The 17,413-nt window shown below is 32.0% G+C and overlaps 1 protein-coding gene and 1 pseudogene across 1 annotated transcript in view; both read right to left on the reverse strand.

The window, feature by feature from the left end:
* The window catches only part of LOC128209959 (muscarinic acetylcholine receptor M2-like), a 48,413-nt gene extending 34,500 nt beyond the window's left edge, over positions 1-13,913 (reverse strand). The window contains exon 1 of the mRNA XM_052914237.1: positions 13,872-13,913. The gene's annotated coding sequence lies outside the window, so the exon portion shown is untranslated. The remainder of the gene's footprint in view (positions 1-13,871) is intronic.
* Positions 6,453-9,026, reverse strand: LOC128209960 (nematocin receptor 2-like; annotated as a pseudogene).
* Positions 13,914-17,413: the final 3,500 nt, after the last annotated feature.

Below are 17,413 nucleotides of genomic sequence, written 5' to 3' on the forward strand. Positions count from 1 at the left end.
TGATTGCAATAACTCGGGTAATGGGTGGAGTAAAGGTTAACCATTGCATCAAATATCCACGTTAGGGCTCTCGCTTCTCCCCTAGTCAACCGAGAAAGGATTCCCGGCCTGAGTGCATGTCAGTTTGGTTATTAGTCACCAAGCCGGACATGCGGGTTTCCTCAGGTTTCCCGAAAACACAGGGCTACACTCACGCGTTACATATTGCCAACAAAAAATAAGCATAATGTTGTTATATTAACTTGTCTCACATTTTTTGTAAAATAAATAATATTCATCTAAACATCAACTATCATCTTAATTATATCCGGAATTTGGAACGCTTGAGACATGCTGCTTTGCGGCTTATATTGAAGGTTTGTTCATTAATAAAACTTTTAAAATGCAAAATAAAATTGAACCAGATTGGATCTTTATGTTTGTGTGAAATCTATAGTTTTTCTTTTGTTTTTGTTTATTCAATACAGTTGCTAGACAAAGGGTTCTTCAACATTAAATGTTAAGGGTATGGTCTTTTGTATTGGTCTAATTTGTTGAATATGTTAAATTGTTTATGGCAAAAGATGATTAATTCATTTTTCTTTAATTGTAAATGTTAAGTATTTAGTAAAATTTGACGTGATATTCACAAGTGGAGGCATAACTGATTGTGTCGCTATCCCAACAGCTAACGGTTTAACAATAATGCTTTAAGTAGGTTCAACGTTCGAGTCAAAACAGACATCATCTCTAAGACAATTTGAAAAAAAGACAGTCTCATTACTTTTGAAACTACAATAAATAGGAACAATATTGTATTAAAAGACTTAATTGCAAAGCTTTAATTGGAAATGCCTTACTCTATATATTAGTAACACTATTCTTTTCAATATGTAAATCACATTCAAATCAATACAAGTCACTTGAAAATTATGGAGATTTTAAATACTGTTCTCACGCTTTCATTTTAGTTTATTATTATTACTGGCATATGATATGTATTTTTATTAAACAATACCGACCGTAAGATTCGAAGAAACTCCAATGGCGCACAACTGTCATATCAATCGTTCACATTTTTCTCCTCATCGACTATTCTCTTTATCGATATGACGTGTAAACTACTATACAATTGCAAATGAATGTTCAAGGCCCTGTCTACAAGCAACAAGAGTCTTACATTAAGATCTATATTGAAAACACTTCCTTGATATTTACGCAACAGAGTAATTATAATTATGCGACTGAAACCATTGTGCTGTTTGTGGAGTTTTGTGCTGTTCTACCATGGTTTTTTTATGTTTTTTGTTTTGTTTTATGTATGATGTCTTTGGCGTTTACCCAGTGTCATTAAACTGTATTTATGTTTAAACCTTTTGCATCTGAGCTTGTTTCTGTAGTTTTTCGCAAAAATATCTATATTAAATACACATCATTGGTATTAACACAACACAGTAATGAATGTACGACAGAAACCATTGACGCCAACAGTTGCGTAGAATAATTAGTGAGGTTAGGAAGTCATTATTACACAGATTTTGGATAGCTTAAAACATATCCCTTGATGATTATGTTACCTTGCATTTTACCCTAGCAACGAATGTTTTATATCGCTTTCTCTGATTCCGTTCGTTCAACAATTATCATATCAAAGTGGTATTTGTAGGCAGAGCTCTAACTAGAACGGAACAGAGCATACCAGTTTTTTATTCACGAAAAATACATAGTTCTATTTATATATATGTACAATGTAAATATATTTAGATAAATCAAAAGATATATATTTTTTTTTCATATTGGTTGGGAAACATGACAAACAAAGTTAAACATGTAATTTATCTTCAAAATTTGCAGTTCAAATCTGGCAGACAAGCGAAAGTATTTCTATTGTATTTTGGCCATACCTTCTTGTATGTACTCATTGACTATGAGCACGTGTAGTGTTGCAAGGCCAACTCTAAGTTGCATTGAGCTATTTTTTTCTAAGTACGGTAGTGTTTGAAAATCGGACTCCATTTGCTATCGATAATCGAATAGAATCGGACCAAGCATTTCGATTTACTATCGGAAAATAATCAAACGAACATTATATAAGTAAGGAATGCATTCTTAAATACTTAGTATCATCGTGATCATTTAAATTGTTGAACCTGTAATGCTATGGACATGCATTTTGCAATAGAAAGTAAATTTCCAAAATCTTTTTCTGCCTTTAATAACTTAACGAAAAAAATATGAGAACACAACACATACTTAATAATTGCACATCGATTGCAAAATGATGCACACCACATCATGTAAGTTATCTTAGATAGAGACTGGATATTAAAGAAGGTTTTATGAAATATATAAACAAAACAATTACTTATTTTGAGAGAGTTTTTTAAGCTAAAGTGTTAACATTCACCGCATTTGTATAGGAGAGTGACCTTCCATGTTAAATTGAACTCAACTAGACGGAATATAAAACATTGACTTTACTCGACTTTTACCACAAAAAAACGTACTTACCGGAAGTAACATTAGCGACATCGATTTTGGACACCCACTATCGATTGCCGACTACATAGCATTGTCAGTGACGATTTTTCGATTGTACTCGATAATTGTTTCATCTCAAATATTCAGTGAAAACGCCCGAACTCTTCGTGTACACTAACGTTGCTAGCGGATTGCCTTATACCATGTACTAATTCTAACAGGACGCTACCTCTTGCAATACGGTAGAAAGCAGTATCTTACGCATCAACCATTATGCAATTGTGTATAATTTTAGTTACTCGAGAAAGTGTTGATGTATTACCTGTAATACCTTTTCATTACACTAAGCAGACTTATCTTCCAGAGTTATGATAAGTCAAAGAATCCATAATAATGTAATTATGGCGAATTGATAATGGCAGTTGTGGCTAGTCTTAAGTGAAAGGTATTGGTCGTGATCTCCGTCGAAGAATGTGTAATTATTGCGTCAAAACATTTATAGCGCAATAACAAGACGACAAAAATGTTTTATCTAGAAAAGCCTGCCATGAATGAATTATCTGTCTATCGCTCTCTCTCTTTTCTCTAGTCTCAAACTGTTTATGTTGATTAACATGCACGCAAGACAAATTCATTCGTCTTAACAATAACCACATTTCTTTCTAAATTCTTTTAAAGATTAATGTAAAGTTGGTTTTCTAATGTTTAAAATGGAAGTAAGGGAATGTTTGCAAAGCGCCACTAGTCGAATTCGAAAAGCCTGTCGATTTCCCTTGGTTTTGGCCAGTGTATTTGTGTATATTATTCACTAAATCAGAAACATGTTAATTTCAGCAAAGTCACCACCATTGTTTATTGTGTAAATATGTTACATCCAACCATTGCCTTTCGTTTTACAGTAAATATAATCCTCGAATGCATACAGAGAATGTTAACGTTCTAATCCTTATATTTACTCAGTACCTTTCTAATATCCAATACTACTTTAAATCAACAAATTCATGTTTTTTTACACCACCGCCTCTTAAAAGCTTAGCTAGTAGCCAATACAGTTAATATTGTGACCCGACTACGTAATAAAATATACCAATCCTTGTTTTTAAGTTACCTATTACTGGTTGAATCATGTGAAATGTGGCTACTGCATTAAACTTCCATTCAGTAATTTAAAAATATTTTGTCATCACCGTTGGCAGGTCTTGATATAGAAATGTATTATACCTTGCCTTTTTTGGAGTAGCATATACCGCTTACATTTATCAAATGTAGCAGTATATTGTCATTTATGACTATGACAATAGGTTTGTTGAATATACATTTTAAAAACAAGTTAACATAATATTAAACATGCTATTTTCTCCAATTTTTGCCAAAACGACGCTTGTTTAACCCTGATCACCACCATTTCCTTAAAAGTGGAAAACCCAATGGAATGCAATAGCTGTGTCTGTCTTAACATTGAAAAGACAGACGTTAAGTTGAGAAGCCAAAAAAACGCATGCGCAAAGGTGACGTAATCAACACGAACGATTCCGACTGTCAACAAGATTGAAAATACTGTTCTGATAAATTTTGATGTAATAAAGGTTTTTTTTTTACCCTAAAGAGCTACATAATTATTGAAAGTTTAACGTTGACATAAGCCGACAGATATTGTAAACGAATGATATCGTAAATTATCTTCATGAACTAGGTATTCGGACTATTCGGATCGGTTACCATTGTTTTTTGTACGTTTGGGATAATTAAAACATTTTCGTCAAAATTGAAGAAAGGGTATGTGTACGTGAATTATTAAAATAAGGTTGGTTGTTTTATCTCAAAGGTTATAGCCTGCACAGCCTACGCTATTTCAATATGCCTTTTGAGAACGTTATCAAGAATTATTCTTTGCATTTTGAAGGTTAACTCATAATTGAGTCACTATAACCTCTATTGAAAGTAGAATACGAAACATTTTATGCATATGCATAATATGGGGATACCACTTGCAACTTGTAAATATTTTTTTTGAAATTGAAATTGTCTTAAAATACCATTTTTCTACAGATAAAAGGCTAGTGTAGGCGTTTGCTATGCGGCGCTCCTCTTTCCTTCAACATTCAACATTAATTATTTACGTCATCATTGTTAACTTTTAAGTCCTTACTACTTGTAGTATATTGTCGTTAAGTAAGGGAACTACCTCTGTATGTTATAATGACGTATGTATCCTTTAAATATAGCTTGGTGAATAAATATGGCGATCTTCAATTGTGACTTATTTAATGAGTTTGTTAGTAGAAGCTAATTGGCTTCGAGCCAAAGAATAATGTTTATTTTGACAAACATAAAACTAAAAAAAATACATACAATTAAATATAGGAAATATAACAATAAAACAGTTTTTTGTCATTTCATGTTTCTGTTGTATGTTCGTTTGAAATTTGATGAATGTGTATTATAAAGTCATGTACAATATCTAGATTAACTAATATATTGGCAATTACCCTTTGAAATATATTAGCCTAAAAAACTTTCCCTGCCATGTATATTAACCTGTAGTAACTGAGTATATCAAGTGCATAATTGCCCATGATCGATACAATCGATTTATTGATTATTTATTGATAATGGTTATTTCAGCAGTTTGTCTTTAATTTGAGGATATTTGCACGCTACATATTTAATCCTGAAATAGAATGATTAAGCATTAACCATTCTTTTGTATGCTATGTTCATAATTTATTGAATAAAACGACTAGTGTTTTTGATAATCAGTAAGTTAGTATGTGTTAATTTCATTTGCATACTGAACGTGTTAGATTATATTATTACATAGGAATATTAACCTAAAACTATTATGGCATCGTTTGAAAAATGGCATCGGATTTCTTTTGCAATTGTTTGTATAAAAAACATGATAGTTATATTTTTGAGCAAATAATACAATGTTCAACCCGGATTGTCATCTTTACCAAATGTTGCTCTGGGCACTTAAATATCCATTTGTGACAATAAGGACCGTTCATACATTCAAATGCACAACATGTCGCCTTTCTGTTGTTCTGTATGAATATACGAAGTAGCTCAGACTATGTCCTGAAAGTAACACAAAACAATTTATGGACATTGGTTTTCAATAGAAACAATTGATTATTTTTCTAGTGTTGAACCATTTAAACAATTATTTCTGCAACTTACACATGAATATGACAACTTTACGGATAATACAAAAAAGTGCTCTATCTTTTATAATGTCCTTTAAAAAATATGTATTTAAATTTTACAAATCATAGTGTTTCAATTTCTACATAATGTGCATAACTTTATCAATCTCGATTTACTTTATATAAGAAAAGAATATGCTTCGTCGATAAGATTCATTCTCGGACCTGAACTAACCAAAGAAAATGCAAAACACTTGCCAGGAGTATTACCACTGTGTTATGATTGAAATATATCAATAATGCAATAAGTGTAGAGCAATGATATACTTTTAAACCTGTTTCATCGTAAAGTTCGCCGCAGCCTTCGCTATTCTTTTGTAAGCAAATTACAGCTACGAAGAAATATTAACCAGAGTGAGACTTGACTCATTATACAATGAAGATTATAGGAAGAAGCCCTAAAGAGCCTGTTTAAATATTCATAAATAAGCAAAGTTATTTTAACATTTATTTCAAGTTAGCCGTAAATAAACATCCAAAGTTACAACAAAAACGTAACAAAATGACTGTTGAACGTTTAAAACGAGAATCATAAAATGCAAAAACCAATCAATTCGTTATCTGCAGATTTTTTATTATTCTTAGTACACAAGGTATAACGGTGTACGACCATTGAGAATAATGACTATAAATTGTCCACACAAACACAAAAGCATGTTTATCTTGTGTTTTACTGCCTTACAATTTGAGTTGACCTAAATTATAAATTTCGCCTCGAATATAAAAGCATATTCAACTTTCGACTTAAAATATATTGCCTCAAAATTGAAGTTGGCTTTATTCTAGAATAAGGGAAAAAAGTATTTTGTTTAATAATATATCTGTTGTAATTAAAGAATAACGTAAATTATGTCGATATAGAATATTCCAATTAAAACGAGATGGCGATTTATCGATACTGTGATTATTCCATTAAGAACGAGATGGCCTTTTTTATTTATAAATCTTCCAAACTAAATAGTACATCAAATGTTATAACAAGCTTCTTCTACCGCTAAGATGTTTTTGTTTCTTTATCATATTAAAACAGAATATTCTAAATTGAGAATTACAGAAGGAGTATATTATTGGATTTATCGCACTAGACAACAAGTAAGACCTCAGACACACATGGTAAACCATGTAGCCAGCACCGTCCATTCGTGATACAAAAGTACTGTCCGTTTGGCGAATAATTGCTATTACATAAAACGGTAGGAAACTAACAATGTACGCTAAAGTGATAAGAAACAACATTAATGTTGAACGCCCTATGCGGACACGTAAATGAATGCACTGAGAGCCAGTTGATTTAGAAAGAGAGTCTCGCAGACACATTTTCCTCTTGGTAAATCCATTTTTATTGGGTCGTTGTTTTTCTTGACCACATTTAGATTTTCGTTGCACCTCTGGAGTGGATCTGACGGTAAGTCTACCACTATCACTATTCACCGTACTTTCGTCTAAAGTTACTACCGATACATCGTTATTGGATGTTCCTGCAGGTAGTGACAATAGCTCTATATGATTCTGCGAATGATGTTTGGTTAAGTTTTCTGTTTGATAAGCGTCGCTGTCACGATTTTCTAACTGCTCTGTTGTGTTCTTCCTTACTTCTTTTGAGTCTGAATCTTGCAGTAAGGTGTCGTCCTTACTCACGGTTGGTTCACGTATCACTAAGTTCTGAGCAGCTTTTTGTTCCCGTTTTCTCTTCAATCTCATTCTTCTATGCCTACAAACTTGAATGCCGACGAAGTAATATAGCACAGACAATGTCGTAAATATAACGACGGTGCTTGCCATCATTACGACGAAGTAAACATTGGGATATATGGAATCATCGAATTTATTCTCCAGTAAACAAGCCTTTCCTTCGACGTTTCCTAATTTGACTCTACGCGTGCCATAAAACAGTAATGATGGCCATGTCAAACACAATGCGAGCGCAATACAGCAAATGCTTATATACTTTGAAGCCTTCGCACTGAACTGTGGACCATGTGGTCTACAAATACGTCGATACCTGTCAACGGCAATCACTACCAAAATTGATGCAGATGAACTATTCATGGTGTAGGTTGAAAATCTAGATATCTTACACAGCCAGGGTATGTCTAACATAACCGAGTATCTCATCATAAATATCTCCATTGGGAGAGTAGTAATGCAATTGACCAAATCCAGAGATGTTAGAAGAGGATGAACATTCGTGACGTGCTTTTTCTCCATTTAAAGAAATACACATATAAAACAATGGTATTTCCTGGAGTTCCAATCACCATTAATATGATAGTGTATATAATAGCCGGAAGTTGGAACTGAAACTGTTGTTGATTCACTGATTCAATTATCGCCAATTCATCGATATCACTCGATGTATTTGTCAGCGTACCATTCAAAACCACAAACTTGGTTAATGCTTTAGTTAGCGCATTCATGTTAGTAATAATGAGGGAAATTAATCACAATAATCACAAATAGATAACGGATATGATGTATATTTACTCTGGTTTGGTTTTGGCAAACAAAACATAAACACACTGATTAGCAGTTTCTTCTGCTGTTGTTTATATTGCACTTTATCTTGATTTGCCTTCTGATAAAAATATCCAAAAATATTCCTCGTGGATTATATCGATAAATTAGACACTGGATGTAAACAAAAATGTAATTATTTCTGATATATTGTGAGTTTACATTCAATTCTATCTTGAACATCTTCGTTTTACATTAGTTCCAGGCAACAGCTTTTTCCTCCAGATGAACTATATTAAGTCTATGCAAATGGTCAGAAGGGTCCATAATAAATGATTTCTATTCACAATTTTAACACTCGGATATATACGAGTTACGTGTTTGAACGTGATTATTGCAGATGTACAATGCCAAATTTTATCAATAATGATCTGTATTTAATTCAAAGGCTTTATGTATCGTATTTCCTGACGGGATGAAATAAACATTATCTATAACTGTTATATACTATATTTAATATAACAGCTTTTCAATCCTGAAGTATGCTGAACAGTCTTCAACGTTATTTGTTTCCATCACAATTGTTGATTGAAGAAATAACATCAAATTGACACTATTTTGTCATATCATGTTGGATTGTTTTCTCATTTACCACTCGTCGGTAGAGTCCTTTTTTATCCAGCCATCTGAAAGTGTTCCTTTTATAATGTACGAAGCCTTCAATCTACACGCAACAACTCATATAGATGGTATAGTATTAACTATATCCAACTCGTAGAAATCTGAAGCTGAGTTCTACAAAGACGTTGCCGAATTGTATATTACTACAACGTGTTGATAAGGTTTCTGTTTAATGGTCCCCTTATATGTTCTCTAATTGCCAGCTTGGTGAACGAAGACTAATAGTCCATTACAATGAGTCACTTTAGCCACAAAAAGCATAAACATGGTTTTAATTGTGTGTATATATGTATATTACATTATCTGGCCAGCTTCGTATTATCTGCGATCTTAGCAATCTTTAGTTTAGACAGTTACAGTAATCAGATTGTGTTATCAAGGAAACAGAAAATGTTAGAGGAGAACTTAAATTAAAGAATTCAATTCCAATCAAATTCGCAAACTTGAATGTGTGAAGAGGATTAATATGGGGGCGTTTTTTTTAAACATTGATGGATAATGGTTACTATCAGAGAATGCTGTCAATGAGTTTCCTCACTTTGTTTAAGGGATTTTGTATTATTTCCTAAAGCGCATCCTGACATTAATGGTGAGACTCATTAAGACGTTGATTTTTTTTATGAAAGCAATGAAATTTTACATTCAATTTTATAAATACAAAAGACTTCTTATATGTATTCTTTCTTTCTTCCTTTATTTTATTATGTTATGGGTAAACGTGTAGAACTAACAATTTCAAACAATCATAATGATGTATATTAAAATGCAAACATGTCTCTCTTTTCACTGAAGGTGTAGACAACAATATGTAAAATCAAATTCCCACAAACACATTTCACGATAATGTCACCATTTTGGAACGTTTTCAACTACGTAACCACTTGATTTTATTTTTTAAATCGAAATTTTGCCATATAATATTTTTTTCATTAATGATGTATTTCGTAAATTAAATCATGTAGACACTATCCATGATAAACAAGAAAAGTCCAAAGTGTAAACAAATAGTATTAAGCAAAATGGCCTGTACTTAACAAGTTAAATTTAAAAAGGATTTCGCAAATGGAGAAAATAAAATCAAAGGCGAATAAAATCAGTGCATATTTTCTCCAAGAGTTACTTTCAATTTGTATTTATCCTCTATAGACAATTACAACCTACATTTTCAACCAATGAAGTTCCAGATCATTGATTATAAGGCTAATTCATTAAAAACTTCAGCTTTCGAGGCTGTTTAAAGGTCTGCCATCTGCCTACTGTCAGATAATATCTGTGTGTGTCAATTTTCGTTTTAAAATGAGGTTGCAAATGAGATTGTTTTATAGTCAATAAGGGCCTTAATGTAAACTTGCTACACTAAATCATCCCAAACTTTATCGTTATGATTTAATTTGATATCAACTAACTATTTTGAGATAAAACGATATTTTGTTTTCATTCTATTTCCAATATAATATTAATGCGTATACTAGGAGTATATAAACGTATCACCACAGGGCTGTATCGCAGTATATTGGTTTATCTCATCTCACACCCCTACCTTGATTATTTGTATTATATATCTTTTAGGGGAACACCGTGATGCTTGTCGAAAGGTTAACATCGGAACAAAAACTAGTTTACAACCAGAATCAAATGTAAAAAAAAAACTACTATCACTGCCAAATATCAATATGGTATTTTTGTTTACAGATCCAAATAAAGTTTTTGAAATACAACCAATATACAACCAACGACATCATTGAGACAGATGTGTCTTTGTGAACAAATTCCAAAAAGCAAGTTCCTATTGACAAAATCCAATTAACGGAGGATGAAATAATGAAGAATAATAAAACAGTTTATAAAGAAGACTTCACTGCGTTCCAATTCAAGAGTTATATAGCAATGTACTTTAACGTCTTAGGTTTTTTTCTGAATACGTTTCCTACAATTAATTAATATATTTTCGTTCACTGTCAATGATTGTTTTGTAAACAATGTTCAGATATTACATTTATATTAACAAATACTCAGTAAGGTTGTACCAATCAATTTCATGACATCTGCTGTCAATCGATTTCCCGAACTGTATTGTCTTCGCCTTTTATAAAATTCTCTCAAGACCTTCCAAATAATGGCTGAATAAAATACGATTATCAATAAAAGAACGTCAAAGAATTGTCTTCTACCTCTGACTGAACAAGCAATTTGTCATTGTGATTTCTCAATAGAAACAAAAACGTGACACGGAGCATTGGGAAGTTCTTTTAAAATCGACGTTGGGAGTTTGCTGTTGTTAGACAGAAAGCCATTTATCGAGGTTATATGCTAGTACGTAATTAAAGGACATCATATCCCGAGCACATGTGGAAATAATGTAATATCTTAGGATATCTACGATCATGAGCATTCTGATGTAAAAGGTTAGTAATACCCTTGACGTCTTTCGTCTGTTTGACGTATGAGAGTGTTAGTATATTGTCGATATTAACTTTTATAGCATAAGTATATATGACTTTATCGCGGAATTTAACGGCTGCACACCTATTTCCTTCTGTTGGACATGGAATGTATCCATGTTGTTCGGGTTTCGGATATTATAGGGATAGTATTATATATTTCTTTTCAACGCTTGAGTTGAGCTTAATACAGGTCCCTTATAAATTCCTACATTGTAAATACAACAATAGAATATGTATTACTCGGCCAGTGCATACAATATGTGTATCAATTATCATTTTAATGATGATTGTATTAAACGCATGATTTGGTGTTAACAATCAAAACGTTTAGATTGACACTTTTTTCAAAATCAACACATAAACATGTAAAACAACATAAATATTTAGTGATATAACCTTAACATTTAACTAAATAATTCATTTATTGAAAATATAAGTTACTTTAAACAATATTACAACTGTGTGTATAATAGCTGAAAACGCAAGAAAATTAAATGATTGGTGAATGCTAAAAGATTTACTGCGATTTACTTTGGTCTCACAAAGTAGCAATACCGTGATTTCTGCACATTTCTTTTAAATTAAACTCAGTATTCTTCATACGAACCATTGTTTTTGACAAAAAAAAAATAATATATATATAGCAAATATTGATAGATCATATGTTGAAGTATAAATATTGAACATGTATAAAACTCGCATTCTATCTGGTGAACTTCTGATATGCTTTTACCTTTAAAGTATAATTGGTTTTGACACTAAACAAAAGCAAAAAATATTAGTCATTATAGTACTCGCTATTAGTATCAAGTGAACTTGTTATTTTAGACCAAAAAAACAAACAAAAAACAACAACAATTAAACCTAACAGGACTTAACAGGCAAATAATGTACAAAAAACAAAAGATGTTAATTGAATTCAATACAATTTTTAAAAAAAAAATCAAATTTTGCTTGAACACACAATTTAATATGGCAAAAAAGTGTGCCACTACGATTCCAGTGCACTCCATAATAAATTGTGTTTGGAAGTTTATAATAATTATTATGTGGAAGATCCTGCGTACACAATCCCGGAGACTTATTTTATGAGTATTTTTACTGGCATATGTTCTTATCATCACAATTGTTGCTTTCTTCTTCTTATTTTTTTTTCGCTCGATATTTATTTTCTCTCGCTCGTTTCAAATATAGAAGCTAATCTTTCAATAGTTGCTGCTTTTACAGATGGGTGAGATTTTGACAAACAGGCAATATATTAACACTTTCCTTAAAGCTGACATTGACTTTTACGAGAAGTCACTGTTTTATGTCCATTTGCTCATGAGGTAAATTCACCTATGTTTTTTGGGGAGATGTTGTACAGCAATGAGAACCATATTTTAAATAAAATGGCAGTGGTTTAGGTTGAAACGTTATGGAAAACTAAATTAGATTTTTTTTCTTAACAAAATACTTATATATTTCGCTAAGCGATATCAAAGCATAGTAATTTCGGATTTTTTCTGCGTCCTCCAACTAAAATTATAACATATATGATATATTTTAATTGTGTTTTTAACTCTAATAAAAAACTGAAATGAAGATAAATACAAGTGTACGGTTTAAAACTCATCCCTTTATTGTACCCGCGTAAGCAGTGTGGAAAGTTTTAATTTAATGTAAAATTTGTTGTCTTGGGCCGGTGGCCTTTAGCAAATAAAAAAAAAATAATTTTTTTTATTGAACTTGTATTGTGAAAGCTTAGTTATCCATTTTGATATGCATATCAGTTTCAAGAATACCACAAGCCCATTGTTAAAAACCTTTTAAACATGGGATTAAAACGTCATTTAAGCGACAGATTGCGCGAGACTTTAACTTGTTTAAATGAAATCAACATGTTTTTTTTTTAATATTTATACAGAAATCTATTTTTCAAGCATTATGTATCAAACCCAGAAAAACGCGAAATACTGTCGGTGTTAAATTAATTGTGCGTGGCATGACATCAACAAGACGAGGCCGGGAGATTTATACCATCTCTGCAAATAGTGCAAACTTGCATTTACCAGATTTTGCGTTTAAACGCACATTTTGGCCAAGAAATGTAAATATCTCGTTTTGTTTCATAAAAGTAAAATTGAATATTCTTTTCAAAAAATAATGTTATAGATCATAAAAGTAATGACAGGAACATTATGATGCTACAGAGGCCGAACCAAAAAACTCCCTGCAATTCTTTCGACAAAGTTAAACGTTTAACAATGTATATATCACTTACAACCTGGTAAACATGTCTTTAATAGAATTGAAAAAAAAAAAATGTTTACCATCATGCGTGTCATCATAGTCCTATTGTCTAGTGAAATGGATACAAAACACACCATGCTCACGTATTTTCCTCTGAGTCGTTGATTTCTCAACAATGTTCATTTCATTTTTTGTATCTGTTCATGTGCTTGTAGTAAGTAAAACTTTACGATAAAAAGTGTTAAATAATATTCATGGCATTTTAACAGAAATATATATATCTTCGAAATGTATCCTAGTTTAATCCAATAGTTTTGCATTCATTCGAATAAAACAGATTTACATAACAGCATACTAGCCCCATAGCGATTTTACAATTAAAAGCACGTACTCTTTTGATTGCCAGCTACCAATACTCCAGAATGAAACTTCATCACTTCCCACTCTAGCGAACAATCTGGGACTGTACATTGAACTAACTAGACTCCGAGTTTCCAATATTCATACTTTCCCCTGAATAGCCAATAGAAGCTCTCTCCAACATTGGCGGAAAAATATATTTCGATATCTGAAAACACTTAGTGCACACCTCGCTTGTGTTTGGCAAGACATTTACGTGATTTCATACCACTTTTATGCAAAACTGCGAAATCATAGTAACAGTGACCACCATTGACGTTTGCTTTATTTATGTGCTTTGTTGTACTAATGGAGCTCATGTCTCTTTAAGGTGTTTTGTCCTTTTGATTACTTTTCTATTTTAACAAAGAGTTATTTCAGATATACAATGTATTCAGGCCCGAAGCGACCATACTAGATTACTGTGTATATCAAACTATAACACCATCTGTGGTCCGCAACCAATCTCACTTACAATCAGGCGGAAACAGCTTGGCAAGAAGAAGATACGGACACCTTAGTGCCCGCTTGACTTAATTTACTTGGGAAAAAATAATATCATTACCGTTTGAATTATTTGTATTCCACAAACCATGCGTACATTTTAATAATGCAAACAAACAGGGTTTAATTTCGCATCATTTTTACGCGGTATTTGCCTTAAAACAAGAGCTAAGACTGAAAAGCTCTACCATGGGTCCAGGAAAGTTTTTTTTGCAAATTAAACAAATGGCTTATTACAAAAGTATACCAACGATTTTGATTATAGAAATGACTTCATTTAATAGTACTTATATAAGTACATTGGCATCATGTTTGGCTAAGAATGTCAATGATACTATTTCGAAAACGTGATTTTGACCACACTGAGGTGTTTAAAGCTGCACTCTCACAGATTGAACATTTCGACAACGTTTTTATTTTTGTCTTGGAACGAGCCAATTTTTGCAAAAATCCATGGAAACTTTGAGTAGGGGAGGAATTGAACGTACACTTGAGTTCGAATATGTGAATTGTTTGACAGTAGAAAACCAATCCTAAGAGTCATTGTGAAAACTGACTAATATCAATGTGTGCAGTTCAGCCTCTTCTGATTTTGAAATGATAGTGTTTCTTAATGCTTTAACTTATTCAAAAAAGAAGTTAGGTTATGTCGTTTAACTTCTCTGTATAATATTTTTCTTTAACGAATAAGTCTTTTAATCTCCGTAGTGGTCCATCGATCCATCATTTTCAAAATGTATTCTGAAATATTCATAATTGCCTTGGCCGAAGAGCCTAACTAAACGAGGATAAGACACAATTGTAAAACACAAATTGGAGAAAACAACAACAGACTTTGTGCAATAAAATCGGAAGTCAATTTTAGACGATGGACTTTCTGTAAAATGAGTCGGTTTATCAATACATAGAGTGAAACCATACTGTTGACACAATTTCTAAAGTTTAGGATTAGCAATTTGAGGAGAAGCATTGAGTTGAAAGTCTCCAACAAGTATGATGTCTAATAAACAAGTATTAGGAGCCACGTTGATCGATTCTTCAATGCGAACATCTTTGGGAGCAGTTGTGTATGGAGGTCGATAAAATAGACCAATCAACATTTTGAGGTTGCGTTTTAGGACTAGTTTTATAAAATATATACATTCGATACCCAAGATCTCGTGATATCGCTTTCTCTTTTACGATAAATTCCCCTTAACATAGAAAAAAACAACGCCATGGTTTTCAGAGTTACGAAATTTGAGAAATAATGTTGACATTTTAACTAAGTCTAGATTCCGATTTAGTTTTGCCTTAATGGCATTAATGGTATCAAACCTCTTCAATGTTGTTGCTATACCTTTTGACTTTCTTTATCTTAGGTAATGGTGGCTGAAAATAGTATTGTAGAAAGTCAAGTAATTTAGTTATAGAACTTAGATTCTTACAAAAGAGCGCAAAAACATAAAGCAGTTTTATATTTTTTATATCAAATATGATTTTCACGCGTGTATCAGGTCATAAACCTGGTGCTGTCATATTTGGTCTCATATGAATCCTCACCGAAGATATATCAATCAACGGATATGGCTTTGGAATGGGATAAATGGGATTAATATGCGACACAAACACAATTATCCGATTTATGTTTATATGGTAATGATAACTACGTTAATCAATCTTCATCTAGGGTAAGAAAAAAAGAGAATGTTGCTAAAGTAAACAAAATTCGATACTATCAGACTCACATGCAATAATGCATAATTTAAACGCGAAATAGACAAGCGAAGTGAACACAAATGAATATAATTCATGGTTTATGGCTCCATCTTCAGTTGTTCCACATTTCTGTTGTGTTTAACGATTATTTAAGCAAGTGGTTTGCCCGATCAACTCGCAAACTTTTACAGTGCCAGTTTGCATGTAAACCTTTGTTTCATAATGACTGTTGTAAAAACAGAACGATATCATCGTAAGACACCGATCTTCAGCGCTTTTTTCGACTGTGAAATCGTACTGTTGATGAGACAGATACACGGAAGTTACACATTTATAGATAACAAAACCAATGTTTAGTCTCAGGCTTTAATATCAGCATTCCTAAAATTAATTTACTAATAAGATCCAAAGAAACATATTTAAAATGAGATGCATTTAAAAGCACTTTAATGTATAGACTGCGAAGTGATAAAAATATATGCACGAAGTGTTTACTCAGTATTGCAAAAAGCTATAAAATGCACATCTTTATTCTTCTCAGACATTTAAAACCCTTAAACTCATGTTAAAAACAAGGATAATACTAAAACTGATAAAAAATGCAATAAAAATATGACCCTATATATCTGTCTAAGATAACACGTTTACATTTTCCAAACGTTAACAGTGTCCTATAAATTTTTAGAGCGCATTGAATGGAATTGAGTTATACTAATTCATTGAGTATTATGAATTTAATTAATCACAACCATTTTTTCTCCTTTTTCCGGTGATTTAATGCTACGGAACTTTCATTTGATTTTTAGATTTTTTTTTTCAAATCAGTCAGTTTTTGTTGTGATTCCTGATATTGACCGAAAATGAAGAAATGTTTTAAAATGTATTATATGCTTTAAATTTTAGCGAAGTTATTACGTTGTAAAATGTAGCGCTTTTCTGTCTCTTTTATTTACATAGTCCAAAATTTAAATGAAAAGCTTTGCATGAAATATTTTATAGATGTATAGATAGTATATGTAGTACGTTAGCTGGATTTCGTAAACAATATGTTTTAAGATGTGTACCATCATTAACTTTTTTGAATTTAGATTTAAACATGATAATATGGGGGTTTTTGTAATCTTATTTGATTTTAGCCGTAAATTGAAATTATCTAAGTATGATTATGGTATTACATATTTCTGTGAATATAAAACGATTTTTGAAAAGCAACACAAAGGTATGGAGAAAAAACAATCAATGCGTTGTTATTTGTGACTTTCATCCAGACTAAAATACGCTTTCTAAACGGGCCCCATGGTTCTACACGTCTCAGATTCGCGGAAGCGCAGC

This window comes from Mya arenaria, chromosome 11, assembly GCF_026914265.1.
Source record: "Mya arenaria isolate MELC-2E11 chromosome 11, ASM2691426v1".
NCBI classification, from domain to species: Eukaryota; Metazoa; Mollusca; class Bivalvia; order Myida; family Myidae; genus Mya; species Mya arenaria.